This window comes from Bradysia coprophila, unplaced genomic scaffold (genome assembly GCF_014529535.1).
Source record: "Bradysia coprophila strain Holo2 unplaced genomic scaffold, BU_Bcop_v1 contig_193, whole genome shotgun sequence".
NCBI lineage: Eukaryota > Metazoa > Arthropoda > Insecta > Diptera > Sciaridae > Bradysia > Bradysia coprophila.
Genome location: NW_023503456.1, coordinates 306,095 through 321,420, shown reverse-complemented (window position 1 = coordinate 321,420; position 15,326 = coordinate 306,095). Strand labels below are relative to the sequence as shown.

Sequence of the window (15,326 nt, the reverse complement as noted above, 5' to 3'; positions counted from 1 at the left end):
ATTCACATGTTCCTTCTATTCTTGCCACATGTGTACCAACTTAACATTTCTCTGTTGCTTTGTTAAGATTCTTGACAGTTATTTTGGTACTATTCTAAGACATATCATACTGACGTATCGTCTGCAAACATTCCTTTATCGCCGTGTGAGATCTTTAAATCGGACATGAAAATATTGTAAAGGATTGGGCTAAGCACAAACTGCCCAGAGGTCAAACCTGAAGACAATGATGTTATGATTTTTCGAGTCACTTCAATTGATACATGGAATACATTTGGTCAAGAATGATTTCATAAGTATTGTGAAGTATATTGTCGATTTTTTTCTATGATAGAGCTCTTAATTGACTTAGATATTCTCATAAATTGAGCGTTCCTCCCTTCACGAACTGATCATCTGACAGTTTGTTACATTATTTAGGTGACCGTTAATCCTTCTTACTATGATCTTTTCCGCTTGAAGAGGTGAGAAGGCTAATTGGCCTCTAATTGTTTCTGTAGATATGGTTGTGTTCTACATTTTTCTCCATTTGACCAAAAATGAGCCATCATGGCTTCCTAGAAAAAAATCGATTTGAAGAATGTCTTTGCCAGAAATTTGTCACTAAGTTTTATGATTTAGGACGTCTGGATCTGAAGATAGACCCGGTTCTAAGTTAAATAAGAATTCCATTAGTGTGAGAGAGACAACAATATTTGTCTCGCTCACACCAGTTGAATTCCCATTTAACTTAAAATAGATCTAGCTCCTAATCCAGACGTCCTACAAATTTATTTTTACGGGATTTATAATCAGAAGGGAGAAATACCCATAGGTTTTTGAACTCGTAACTGCAACATACGGGGTGTAGAGTAATTTTTGATATTTTGAGTACAGAAGGCATATATTCGGTGTACAAATCTGATTTTTGTGTGTAGAAGTCATATTTTGTGTACAAAATAAAACTAATACAAACTTGCCAAAACTTGGATTTCTATGTTTTAATACGCAACGTTTCAGAATTGTTAAATTACTATCAAATTTCATCCATAGAGACATAATCTCATCAACATTTATATGAAAACAGAGAAATGATAAGTTGGTACACCTGTGGCGAGATGGACGGAACATTAGAATGACAGTAGGCTCCTATTGCAGAGAATTTGTATGCAATTCTCTCACATCTCCCATAGGAGCCGGCTGTCATTCAAATGTTCCTTCTATCTCACCACAGGCGTACCAACTTACCATTTATCTGTATGAAAACCGATCTATGTTGATGAAATCGTGTTCGTTCGGCAAGTGAAAATTCGTGTGTACAGTTAGGGGTCATTCAAATAGTGCGCACGCTAAAAATCACCATGTTGAAAAAAATGAAGTAAAAGATTTGAAATTTTAATCTCTTGAAAATACTTGGATCAAATGAAGTAATCGATCCGATAGTAAAAGTGCCGTCCAAAATGTATGAATTGTTGCACATACTTACAACGCTTCTGTCTGTGGAAAGATATTTGTGAAAAGAATATTCAACTGACTGTCGACAAGTGACTGTTGAAATCTTCGAAAAAATCGGTCATTAATTTTATTGGAGGAGATTTCATCTCCAAACACACAGCCTGGGGATCGAAACTAATCAATGCCGGATAAACGTAACGGTCGCTTAAACGCATCCGAAGTAATTGATTCGATAATTGTACTGGTGATATGTTTGCCACCTGTGAAAGGTTAATCGATACAATTGCTCTGAAAGCTTTACCAGAACATAATATGGAACCAAACACTATACACAGGCAAATTTCAATTCAATGATTTATTTGCTGGAAACAGAAATTTACACTCGACAGAGGAATTCGTACGATTTATTTATCTTTCAAACTGCCACGATATCGATTCTCGTGAGATTTTATTTTATTAACACAAAGTGCCTATTATGATATTACCTTTGATATACCTCTTCTTGAACTGTACTTTTCATATCGTAGATCATATTCCGATTAGTTCTGTTGATATTCCTCGGGCCATTTCGCTGACGGGTCGACAGAGAGAAATGTTGAAAATATTGAAATTAAGACGTTTTATGGGTTTTTCGTGTATCCAGTTCATTGAAATTAGGCCATGCTGTGGTGCAACTCTTTTTTTCGTTGTCTTTTTTTTTGATAAAAAATGATGAAATAAAGATGAAAATTGAAATGCATATCTGGTGTGCAATCAATTACGGATACGACAGCATCGTTTCGGCAGCTAAGCGGATTATTATTCTTTTGGTAAAAATTTCAGATTACGTTTTAGATTTCCAAGTAATTTATTTCAATTATTTCTGTATGAAAGGACTTTCATTGGCTTCAACAGAAATGGTTCAGACAAAGAGATTGCGCAGAGATCGTCACAGTCGTTAGCCACCATCAATTTGTTTTTAACATTAAACTCGTACAAATTGCCGGTCTTATAGCTATTTTGCTTGTAGAATTGAAAGCTGGGAAATTGTGAGTCCGCAGTGAGAAGGTGGCATACTTGTAGAACCAAGTCCCTTCGAAAATCGTACATGAAAAATATATATATTTCGAATGTCCATTGAATAAAATAATAGAATTCTGGGAACTAACCTCTACAGACCTCAAACGTTCCTTAAATCAAGAACAAGAATAGACCGGCTGAAGCCTGGTGAGGTCTTTTTTCATTTTTTTTCAATTTCTGTTTACTACTAGCTTGGTACTCATTCAAGTACCACTTTGGTATTCAACTACCAAATTTTGGAATTACAAATAGGCAAGCAAGCCGATTAATTTCATCAGTCGGTGTGCAGCACTCAAACAGTAAACATATCTACAACATCCTTATTAGTCAACTACCACTTTGGTAGTCAACTACCACTTTGGTAGTCAGTCAACTACCACTTTGGTAGTCAGTCAACTACCACTTTGGTAGTCAGTCAACTACCACTTTGGTAGTCAGTCAACTACCACTTTGGTAGTCAGTCAACTACCACTTTGGTAGTCAGTCAACTACCACTTTGGTAGTCAGTCAACTACCACTTTGGTAGTCAGTCAACTACCACTTTGGTAGTCAGTCAACTACCACTTTGGTAGTCAGTCAACTACCACTTTGGTAGTCAGTCAACTACCACTTTGGTAGTCAGTCAACTACCACTTTGGTAGTCAGTCAACTACCACTTTGGTAGTCAGTCAACTACCACTTTGGTAGTCAGTCAACTACCACTTTGGTAGTCAGTCAACTACCACTTTGGTAGTCAACTACCAAATACTCGATTTATAAATAGACCAGCAGGCCGAATAATTTCGTCAGTCGGTGTGCGTCTCTCGAGTAAGAAACATCTTTGCTGCTATATAGTTTGGGGGTCTAACTACCAACAACTACCAAATTGCAATGTCTGCTATGAGCGATCGGTTACCAGATAACAAATAATAATTGATTTGCCTGGTGTTGGTTTGCTCATAGTAGCATTGCAATTTACCACCGAGGTAGTCAACTACCAAATATTTGAGTTATAAATAGGCAAGCAGGCAGAGTAATTTCGTCAGTCGGTGTGCGTCTCTCGAGTAAGAAACATCTTTGCTGCTAAATATTTTGGGGGTCCAACTACCAACAACTACCAAACTTTCAAATTGCAATGTCTGCTATGAGCGATTGGTTAGCAGATAACAAATAATAATTGATTTGCCTGGTGTTGGTTTGTTCATAGTAGCATTGCAATTTTAACTTTTATCAATCACATTTTATTTGTGACACAGACGGACGGACGGACGGACGGACGGACAGATGAAGTGCCCACAATAGGTCTTTTTTTCCTATGGAAAAAAGACCTAAAAAAAAGCTTAATGGAAATACTGATCATCCTAGAGTTCTAGCATTGGAAAGTAGATGGACTTCGGAGTATTCTAGGAACTGTCTTCCAGACACCTCACTATTTCCTCAAATCCAGAGGATACTAGAACAAAACTACTGGAAATGTTAGTTTTCCTTGAGTTGTAGCTTTGGGAAGAATATAGAGATTTTGCAGTGATGGAATTCTGTGATGGAATTCTTGTTTGGAAAGTACTGGTGCTTCATACAGCTGCGGTACCCGATTCTTTGGTATGTCAGAGCTCGGCCAGCTATCGTTGGTAGGGTAAGAAATTACCTTTCCGAAAAGCCCGCGCTCGTCAAAATTGAATAAGAAATTGTAAGGGAAATGAGTCTCAGAGTTAGCGGTTTTTTTAACACTTTTCCAGCAATCCTCCATAAACCGGGCAGTTCTGGTCCCTTGACAAAAAAGTTGTTCTTTGAGCTAGGTATTGGATTAAAGGTTTAGAAACCGTTGAGACCACTAAAAAATATTTTGATTTGACGGAGATATCCCAGTTTTCAGTTTGACTGTAAACCCGGCTTTAAATACTCGACATAGCAGCCCAGACTACATCGTAGCAAAACCAAAAGATTCACGCCGAATAAAGAATCAATTTGAAAATAAATTTTGTTACAGAAAGGGGTACAGTCAGCGACTTTGAAGTGAATGACTCAATTCGTTTCAGCTGTTTTGTCTCGTACGAACCTCGTCAGCCGCACTTATTCGGAATAGCAGTTCAATTTTTGTAATTGCAAATGTGCACAAATTTCAATCACACTAATTAGATTACTTAGGAACTGCACTAGATTAACAACCATTATATTCCACTAATTAGTCGAATCTGCATAGCATACATAACATTTTGGTGAAAATAAACTTCCGTTTTTGTATAGTGTTTCTTTCCACTGATATTATAATGTTATTTTACTCTCTCACTCTCTCTTTCTCGAAATCTCCAAATATTTTGTCGGTTGTAAATGAATAATTTATGAAAACTAACCAACCGAAAAATTTTGTAAAATAATTTTTTTTACCTGGAACCGGGTTTCATGTATCTAAAACCAATTTTAATTGAAATTCTGCTAATTTCATGAAATGAGAGCATAATAAACAGGCCATACGTATATAATATGTAAACTTTAGCTTAGGATACATTCAAAGTGAATGTGATCACATCAATCATAGTTACGTTTAAGATAAAAAAAAGAAACATTTTTTACATGTTCTAATTGGTTTTTTTCTTCTCTGTCAGTTTCAGGTTGATGAACAACTGGTTATGATCATAAAGTAAATTTTTTTCGGGTAAGTCCAACTAGGTAGTCATGTGCGTTCATTCGCAGATTTAAGAATAAACAATCGAAAGATTTGTTTAAGCTTCAGTCGATGTTAACGATGTACATAAGTGGCGACTCCACAGGCCAAACGATGTATTCATAATGTATTTATAAATGATAGAACAAATGTTGGAAATGGTGCATTTTGTTAGAATTTTACCGATCCGAGGCGAAGCAGAAGTCGGTCAATAGGCAGGAAGTGATTACCATCAATTAGTTTATTTATTTGCGAGGTCCTGCGTAATAAAGTTTCACTGTCATGGTGACATGTCTGTAATGTCTGTAATGCTAATAATCAAAAAGTCCCGTTTGGTGACAGTTCGGGTGACGAAATTTCTATTATTTCTTCCGGTGGAGAAAATTGGAATTTTCTTCATCGAACTGTCATGTTGCTTTGTTTTCAAAAATGTTATCGGTTCGTGGAGCCCTCGGTAAACAGTTAAGCAGTAAAGTCCGAAAAACATAAGAAATCACCAATTCAACGTTTATAATCCAAGTTGTTCCATATGCCGTATCCACGGTATTAAGCATACGCAGCCACTGCGTATATGTGTGTATGTTTCTGCAAGTGCGCTGCGAAAACTGAACTTTTTCATGCATGAATTGTTGGCGATCGAATGGTCTTTTTCCTCAGTTTTGCACCTCTGATTTCTCTTCGTATTTCTGTACTTCTGTTCAAAGGGAAGAAAACGTTGTATGTAACACGTTGCGAAAGTGGTAGTTTTTGTCACTCGATGCGATGTGGTTATCAAACGAGCGAAGCGAGTGACAAAAACTACCACTTTCCACAACTAGTTGCATAAATGACTATGGATATCGAATGTGGAACAAGTTGGATTATGAACGTTGAATCGGTATCGGTGACTTTTTATTTTTTTCGGACTTTATCTCACGACGCAATGCTACTAAGAACAAAACATCATAACGAGGAATAAATGCCTAGCCAGTTATAATACTTTAATTTTTCATATGAGGTTGCACATTACTTGCACAAGAAATTACCTTATTCTGTTGAACACCCATTTACATTGCAAGAGATTCAATCTAACGAACAAATCAAATATTGACACACTCGCTTTTGTTATAGACATAAAATCATCGGTTTTTTGTGTGAACTGTAAATAAAATGACGAACATATGAGCCGTCGTCGTCGTCCCAGGTAAATAAAAGATAAAATGCAGATTTTTCGTGTGTGTATGCCATACCCGTCATACGATATTCATATGACGGTGTTTGTTTATGGTAATAAACAATAATATTTGAAACGAAATTTCGAGTATCTCTGCTATTGATTTTATTTATTTTCAACCATTCTTGTCGTTTGAGGAAAAAGAATAAATTTTTGTTCGAAAGAAAAAATCGACAACGAAGAGGTATCATGGCATTTCCACTTTACAGCACTAGTGTCGAAATGAATGTTCTATTTTGTGTTCCAATGGCACATTTAAAAGTTGCCTTCACAAAATTTTCTTCTTCTGATTTGATTCATCAAAATGTAAACGTTTCATGTCAACAACGGAATTTCAATAGAGTACAGGTTTGTTCCAAGGCCATATGAATTGTCAAATTTCATCCACAGAACCATAACCTCAATAATATCTATGTGTAAATCGCGTAGGCGACGTTGCTCGATTTGTATGAAATATCACCTAAGCGACGTTGCTATGGATGAAATTGTCGTTGTTCGTGTTGTCAAAGTTCGTGTTTACAGTTACTTGGAACAAACCTACACAAGTCGTGAAAAAATTCTGAAAAAGTATGGAAAATTAGAGTTTACATCAGGTTTAGACCACGTATGAAAACAAAAAATGTCTGAGAAATAGACCAATGCAAAATGTTTGAACAATATTGAAAGAAAATGCATGAGCCATCTTTGTACATTTTCTATCAAAAACGTACGATCAGTTCTTCGTCTATGATTACACTCAAAACGTTAATACGTTCAAACGTTAGGGTGACCACAGAAATGACCTAAACACCAATACTCTCTCTAGCAAACAAACTCTCAGCTCTCTATGTCAAATTCACACTTTATTCATTTGTATTCTACAAACATTATGACTGACTACGCTGTAATCTACATGTAAATTCCAAATTCTGCTGGATTCTTTCATCACCTTTATAAAAGTAGTTTATTTTGCTAAACACAGAATGCAAATTTTATTTTTCTCAAAAATCCATTTTCTAATTGGTTCTCTGTTACTCAAACCGTCAATTAAATCATCATGTACAAGATATAGCCAACATCATAATTATTGTATCGCTTCGAAATCCTAAACTGGTGTACCTGTCACATTTGTTCCCTTGACATTTTCCAACGTTTTCAAGGAAAAAAACAAACAAACAAATTGCAATGTAAAGCTCACTGCAGCAATCCAGTTTGTGCTTCTCATAAAAGATCTGCATACAGCTTATAGTTGACATAATGAAGAAAATAATCTTCTCAAAACTGGTTTTACGCACGTAACATTTAAATTTAGAGATAAAACTAATTCATCAGTCAGGTGCGATCGTCGGCACCGTATATAGCAGACTTTACTGAGGTGTGCTGTCCGTGCGCCGTAACAAATCTTTCACAGACGTCAAACTTATCATGTCCGCATGTAATTGTCGTTTCAGTTAGGCCGAAAACACACGAGCAATTTTGAATTGCTGAAACTGACAATTATGCTGCGTTTTACATTGTTTAGTTAGTGGTGAACATAGGAATATAATGGAAAATGCTGCGTTATTGTCGGTTTGAGCAATTCAAAATTTATATTGTGGTTTCGGCCTTATTACTCCTTTCCATGTGCAGTTTAATGCAGGTGGTATCTGAAAGGTTAGACACATCTCGGAAGCATCAAATAAGTGTAACAATGGTGATATATGACCTTGATTGTGTATTCTATTATCGCTTATTCATTTTACCATTGCAAATTTGCAACCCCTTTTCGAGCGCCTGATTTTTTTTCGCTCATTTTTAGAATATCACCACACTTTCCATTACGAGCCGCAAGTCCTCAAAATTTGTTACTGACACGGCGTTCGTAGCGTGTAGCCTTAGGTTTGACACAAGCAATTTGTGCCGGACAAGATGGGCGTATAGGGTAAAACGTCTGGTGACCGGACAAGGTAGGCGTATAGGGTAAAAGGTCTGATGATGGAACACATTCACAACTGGATCCGGTCCTGAGTAAGATTGGATTTTGGATGTTATTGAAAACGAGCCGTCAGAACAGTCGGAGCGTTTGCTGCGACTGAGCCCCGTACAAACCCGTACATCTATTGCGCACGTGACCCTACTTCGTCCGTCGCCCTACACTTACCGTAAGCCTATTGCGCCTTTTAAACGTCGTAAAATTCTTATGCAATGTGTACGTCTTAAAAATTGCGCATAGCGCAATTACGAAGCCCCGTACGACGTTCCTTTCAAAAGTAACACAAACTACACTTCCCACTGATCACTGATTTTGGAATTATCATTTTCACCTATTTATATTGATTTTACAAAAATCCAAAATGGCGGCCGACGGCCATTTTGTTAGGAGGTGGAAAGTACAATGGCTGCTTTACATTCGTTAGTACCTTTCAAACAAAAAAAAAATCATGAAATTCGGTTAAATTTTACTCGAGATATTAACAAAAAACACCACCTTCACTGTACGGCCGAGTAGCCACATATAAGCTCACTCCAAGAGACCTAGCTCACGCTCCGGTAAACCGAATTTCAACAATTTTTTTCCCCTGATTGGTACGGTCAATACCTATCTAATAAATCAAAATCCATCTAAATCCGTTCAAATTTGACTAACCTACAAGCAAAAACGGATTGCCGCCCTGTACCTAGTTCACTCCAAGGGGTCTAACTCACGAGTCGGTCATCCAATTTCCATAAACTTTTTTTTGTGGATAGGTATTGTAAATACCTTTCATTTGATGTATCACTTACAAGCGTAGCCTTTAAATGGCCAGAGAAATCTTTGGAAAACGTTAACGCACTTATGGGGGCCCAGCTCTGGAGGGGTCGACCCAAAATCGCCCATCTTCGAACTTAGCCTCACTATTTCAACTACCTTTCAGGGAAAAAAAAATTTTTGAAATCGGATTTGATTTACTCAAGATATCGACGTGACAGACGGACAGACGGACAGACGGACAGACAAAATTTTTATTGCGGATTCGTTATCTATGAACATAGGCAAACACTTTGCCCTTACCGTCTGCTTCGAATTCGATCAATTACACACGGCATCGTAATCCTATAAGCCCCTTCGTACTTCGTACGGGGCTAAAAATGTTACTTTTCGATTGATTTTTTCTTTCCGTCTTCAAACCACTCAATTTCAATTTTCTCTTTTTTATTGAAAACAAAATCGGAAAAAAATCCGAATATGAAATTAATCTCACTATAATAGTGAAATAGGCATTAAAATAGTCATCTCATATACAGAAAATCTATACGAATGCGGGTCATCACGATGATGGTATTTCGAATAAAATTAACTTTAATGTTTACCATGACTTAGCAGGTAAATAATTTTACGTTACATAAGTAATGAATGCGAGAGATTTCAGTGAATTATCACATCAATTTGCTTATTAAATAAACGCTTGATTTATGGGTTGAAATGTCTAAAATCGTAAACTGTTTATTGCTCACTGGTTTTTGATAAAATTGCTGTACGGGCTCATTGATATACCTGAAATCACGGGTAGCTATTTCAATTTAGAAAATTAATTTATTATTTTATTGCTGGTGCAATGTCAGTCTATGTTCATCTAATTATCTACTGGTATCACAATGTTAAATTGCAGTATTATGATAGCACTACAGATCTGGTTGTTTATCCCGCGAAGCAGTTGTCTGATATCAGAAATTTCCAAGACAAAAAAAAACTCGAATCAATTTTACATATTTTTGCAAACCATAAAACCATAAAAATTCGTGGTCATCAGTAAAAACAAGTTCAGATCGACAATATTAATTAGTTGTAGTTGGGGTCCTAGCAAAAGAGCCGTTATTGCCTCTATACTCATGTGCCGTTACAGTTCTCTGAAGGTACAAAATCACACGCCGAAAGTGTAGCGAAACCATAAAAATTGAATTGTAAGCGGTAACTCTCTCACTATCTCTCTCTATATTTGTTTTTTTTTCGTTTTATACATCTTTCAAATCAGAATCCGCACTTAATTCAGGAACTTAAGAGTCAATTCGCAAAAACTTCGAATTTCAAGCCGACGGCGATCCAAACGAGGTATGGCTCAAATGAATGGTTCCATGGTTCCATTCTGAAAATTTCGTGGAACAACATTTTTTCCAGAAAAAATCTTGTTGGGCTGTCATGGCTCGTACCTTTATGGTCAATGAGGTGAATATTGTTGACCAACAAACGCCGATGTCCGGCCCACCCAACCGCCGCAACAAGTAAAAAACCTCGAAAAAACTGAATTTTTTGAAGGGTTTTGGGCGTGTGTGAAAGTCAGCAGCAGGAAGCTCTAACCCGGAGTTTTGTAGCTGAGATCAAGCACCATCCATGGATACCACACTCGCCACTATCACAGAAAGAAATGGAGTTGATTTTTCACAATGTATCTCAACCCATCAAATTTTGGAAAATCGTCGGAAAGATCACATGAATGTATGTGTGCACTTGTATGTGTGCTATATTTCGGAAATTTCGTTCTTCGTGTCTCATTATCTACATTTTATTATATCGATGGTCATAACTAGTGTTGTTTACATAACTGCGGCCAAAAAGGCGAAAAGTAGATTTTAGATAAAGTTACATGTTCAGACTACTATTTTACAATTTTACACGAGTTTTTCAATACCGTTGACACTTGCGATAATTTTCATTTTAGCAGGGCTTCGCAAGTAAAATACCTTAATTGTACCTCTCGGCAACATAAAAATCTCCCGCCTTCAGCTCTGGATACTAACCTCCCTCTCGGCAAAATAACAATCTCCAAACAAGGACGTAATGTACTATTGATATGCGAAAAGTTAACATAACATTACTCGCTTCGCTCGTGCAGCAAATTTCACTCTACCTTTTTGCTTTTTTTTTGCATGTAGGTCGGCCAAATTTGAACGGTTTTCGACTACTTTCCTTTTTCTACATATGTATTGACCGTAATAAACAGGAAAAAAAAGTTTATAAAATTCGGTTCACCGGTACATGAGTTAGGTCCCTTGGATGAGTGAGCTCATATCCGGCTACTCGACCGTACAGTGAAGTTGGTGGTTTTTGCCAATATCTTTAGTAAATTTTGAATTTTTTTAGTGAAATATAGGTAAATATAGCGGTATATATAGCTGTTTAAATAGGAATTTATGAAATTTGAATTCGTACGGGGCTGTCGATATTGCCTCCGGCAATTTTTTTGTGCAAGATAACAAGAAAAATAGTGGGCAATGTAAGTGATTTTAAGGGGCAAACAGTTTCTCATCAGAGAAGAAAATGAAGTGAGAGAGATGAAGAGTTTCACGTTTAAGGCTTTTGATGCTGTTAGGCGTTTCGTGCGGGTCGACGTTAGCTTATATGTTTTTAATGGTTTTAATGATTACTTACTTACTTCGCATCCTCTGTCAATCCAAGCGGGTTTTGGCTGACTATACTAACTACCTCCACTCGTTACTGTCCTCGGCCAGACTTCGCCAATCCGCGACACTCAACGATCTAGTATCTTCGACTACACAGTCTATCCATCTCCTCCGTGGTCGTCCTCTCGGTCTACGTCCTTCAAATTTCCCGTCGAGGGCTTTCTTGGCAGTTCGGTTCGGTCATCATTCATCCATATGTTTCACCCATCGGAGGGTCGCTGATTTTACTGCAGCTGTGATGAAATTCCTCCCAAAAATTTCAGACAATTCCATATTCGTTCGTCTTCTCCAACCATCTGCTTCATGTAATGGTCCACATATCGATATCTAAAGGTTCTTCTTTCAAAGCAGGGCAAAATTGTAGTTTAGTGGAACGACTCCGATTTGGTCGAAAGTGGTGGGGATCGACGCGGGGAGGTTCCCTGATGACGAAAAACCACTTTTTGGGGCGCGGAAGCCCCTCCCTGAGTCACCAGGGCCCTCCAAACTTTCCTTTTTTATTGAATTTTCGGTATTTTTTTTTATGGAATCGACAACAGTAGGTCACCTGATGACGAAAAACCACTTTTTGGAGCGCGGAAGCCCCTTACTAAGCCACCAGGGCCCTCCGTAGTTAGTTAATTTGGTTTTTTCTTTTGTTTTTTTTTCTTTTCTTTCTTTTCTTTTTTTTCTTTTTTTTCTTTTATTAGTTTGTATGTATAATTTTTATTTAGATGCAGTCAATGTATTCTTCTTCTCAGTCTGCGTCGGATGCAACAGTAGGGTCTTTGTAGTCTTCGTCTTGTGTTTTTGTGGCGTCGTAAACTTGTCCCGCAAATCGAAGAAATTGTAGGAAAGGGTCCCAATGGTTGTATCTACATTTTTTGAGAAACATGTATTTAGCTAAGTACCCGGCGAAGAAGTACTAAGGAGTTCCTAACCAGTAAAAAGAAGTTTTTGTTTAGTTCCTTACGTGTTTGTAGTCGTCGTCATTTCGTTCAAGAAAAATGAAGTTTTTTACTACGGACAGTGTTGTCGTCTTTATTTCGTACAATGAAGTTTAATTTTTAGAAGTCGTCATTTTGTACAAGGAAAATGAAGTTTTATTTTTAGTTGTACCGACCAAGGAGGGCCCTGGTGGCTAAGTAAGGGGCTTTCGCGCCCCAAATTTTCTTATTCCGTTATCAGGTTGTCGATTCCCCAAAAAAAATACCGAAAATTCAATAAAAAAAAGGAAACTTTGGAGGGCCCTGGTGACTCAGGGAGGGGCTTCCGCGCCCCAAAAAGTGGTTTTTCGTCATCAGGGAACCTCCCCGCGTCGATCCCCACCACTTTAGACCAAATCGGAGTTGTTCCACTAAACTGCAATTTAGCCCAAAGCAGTTTTTTAATGATTAATGAACATTTTCCCGATATTGGTAGATATTGAGGTAGTAACGGTAAAGTACTGCAGAATATTTGTAAAAGAATAATTACATTGGTAAGCCGAGAATATTGCTGGAATATACTTTGCAATTATCCTACATTCGGTTTACTGTCGTTTTCTATAAATAACTCCTGTCCAAATCCATTTTTTGTTATTCCACGAATTAATTAACGACAATCTGAAGCTGGCATCAAACATATACTTATATATAATGTGACTACCTCTATCCGAACGCACAGTGTGATGAAAAATGTGATGTAAATTTGAATATTTTCAAAGTCATTTTGTATTTACATACCAATAGGAGATAGCAGGAAATAACTTTACAAAATATTCACACAAAAAAACCAGCATATAAGTTCGTGATCGTTGAGTAATTCTTTATTTTTTTCTGGTAAAATATATTCAGTTTTGATAAATACAATACTTACCTGTTCGATGATCATATAAGTAGGCATATTTTCAACAGAGAGATGAGAGATTTCCGAATGATAATGTTAAATGTTGGACAAAAATGCATGCTTCCTCTTTTCGAACAAATCTCAATATAAATATTGATGAGCATGTAGAGATACCATTTTGAAAAGATCAACCAGTATTATCAGTAATTACCGGTAAAAGCAAGTAGAAATTTATACTTGGAAACGAATATAATCTATCGCTTATTCAAATGACATTTTATAGATAGCAATCGATTATGTTGGGATGTTAGTGTCAGGAGTCATTACGATCTTCTGTGTAGGAAGTGAATTGTTACCAGAAGTTACCATCATGATAGTGAAAGTAGTTTCATTTTCTGTACTCACTTTTACAGCTTCTACAGTCTTCTGTTTGTTAGATAGTAAAACCTATAGTCCTTCTAGGAACGGGTTGGCTCTGTGGAAGGCCAGTATCAAAGGCTCTATACCAGGCAAAAGTTGACCGATTTTTAAACGTTGGATTCGTTCCTTACATCCGCCGTTTATACAATGACAACAAATGAATGAAGGTGATATGGATTTTTATTGTGCGCGAAATTTTTGAAAACGCAAATGATTTTTGTGGAATTTTTTTTTTTTTAAAGATATTTCAGGTTTTAGGTATTTAGGGTGATCAAATATATATCACTCTGATTACCTAAAACCTAAAATACCTTAAAAAAAATAAAAATAAAAAAAAATCCACAAAAATCATTTGCGTTTTCAAAAATTTCGCGCACAATAAAAATCCATATCACCCTCATTCATTTGTTGTTATTGTATAAACGGCGGATGTAAGGAACGAATCCGACGTTTAAAAATCGGTCAACTTTTGCCTGGTATAGAGCCTTTGCCAGTATCCACCAAGAAATCCCGGTGAGGACAGATTCTGTAATGTTGCAAAGCCCACCCAAGCTTCACAATCTGGGTAGTTGGTTATTTGGTGATGAGAAGTTTAGAATTTGACTTCGTTGTGACCGTGAGAATAGACACGTATTGGCAGGAACAAGAGAATGTATCGTTGAGAGCATATAAACACAGCTGATGCGTGCTCTGAAAGGAAATCATGTGATTGTGTGGATGTGAGAGTCTTAACGATCTTTAGACCCTGAACTCCTCCCGGTGCCCGCTGTCTTTCAAACATTGAAAGGTACAGAACGCTTTTGCCAGACCCTCCTCTCCCGAAAAGCCACACGAATAGATGTAAGAATGCTAAATGAGTGATCGCTGAGGAGAAACACAATGGGTCCAACAAAGAATGGCCTCAGTGCTCAGTTGCGATTAAAGTAACTACCTCTCAGTCGAAACCACCCAACCAACCAACCATAGTTCTTCTAGAATAAATAGCAATTGGTCTGTAATAATCTTAGACACATTGAACGTGATTCACAGAGACCATCACTCCGATATTATTGAGGTATAGTTCAATCCTGGGAAACACGCACATCCTATTTTTTCGATATTCGATTCACTTTGAGTGTGCTGTGTCAGGCGATGTCAGATGGTGGTCGAAACACTTTTTTAGCAATTAATACGTGAGCATGGAGCAGCTGAAAAAAATGAAACTTTATAGTAGTATTCAGATGAGTAAAATGTTGAGGTTATGTTAAGCACAATCAATGAAGATAGTTGAACAGAATAAATTCTAATAAACTAAGAGATTGTATAGTCGCTTAACGTGAGAAAATCTGATGAAGCTGATTTTATAATATGTGACTA

The 15,326-nt window shown here is 37.0% G+C and overlaps 1 protein-coding gene across 2 annotated transcripts in view; it reads left to right on the top strand.

The window, feature by feature from the left end:
• LOC119075262 overlaps positions 1–15,326 on the top strand; it is a 109,836-nt gene that overhangs the window by 70,924 nt on the left and 23,586 nt on the right. The window contains exon 3 of one of the 2 annotated variants that reach the window (XM_037181659.1): positions 5,076–5,125. The gene's annotated coding sequence lies outside the window, so the exon portion shown is untranslated. Of the gene's footprint in view, positions 1–5,075; positions 5,126–13,538; positions 13,544–15,326 lie in introns of those variants that run through there. The other variant, XM_037181660.1, reaches the window with a different exon arrangement.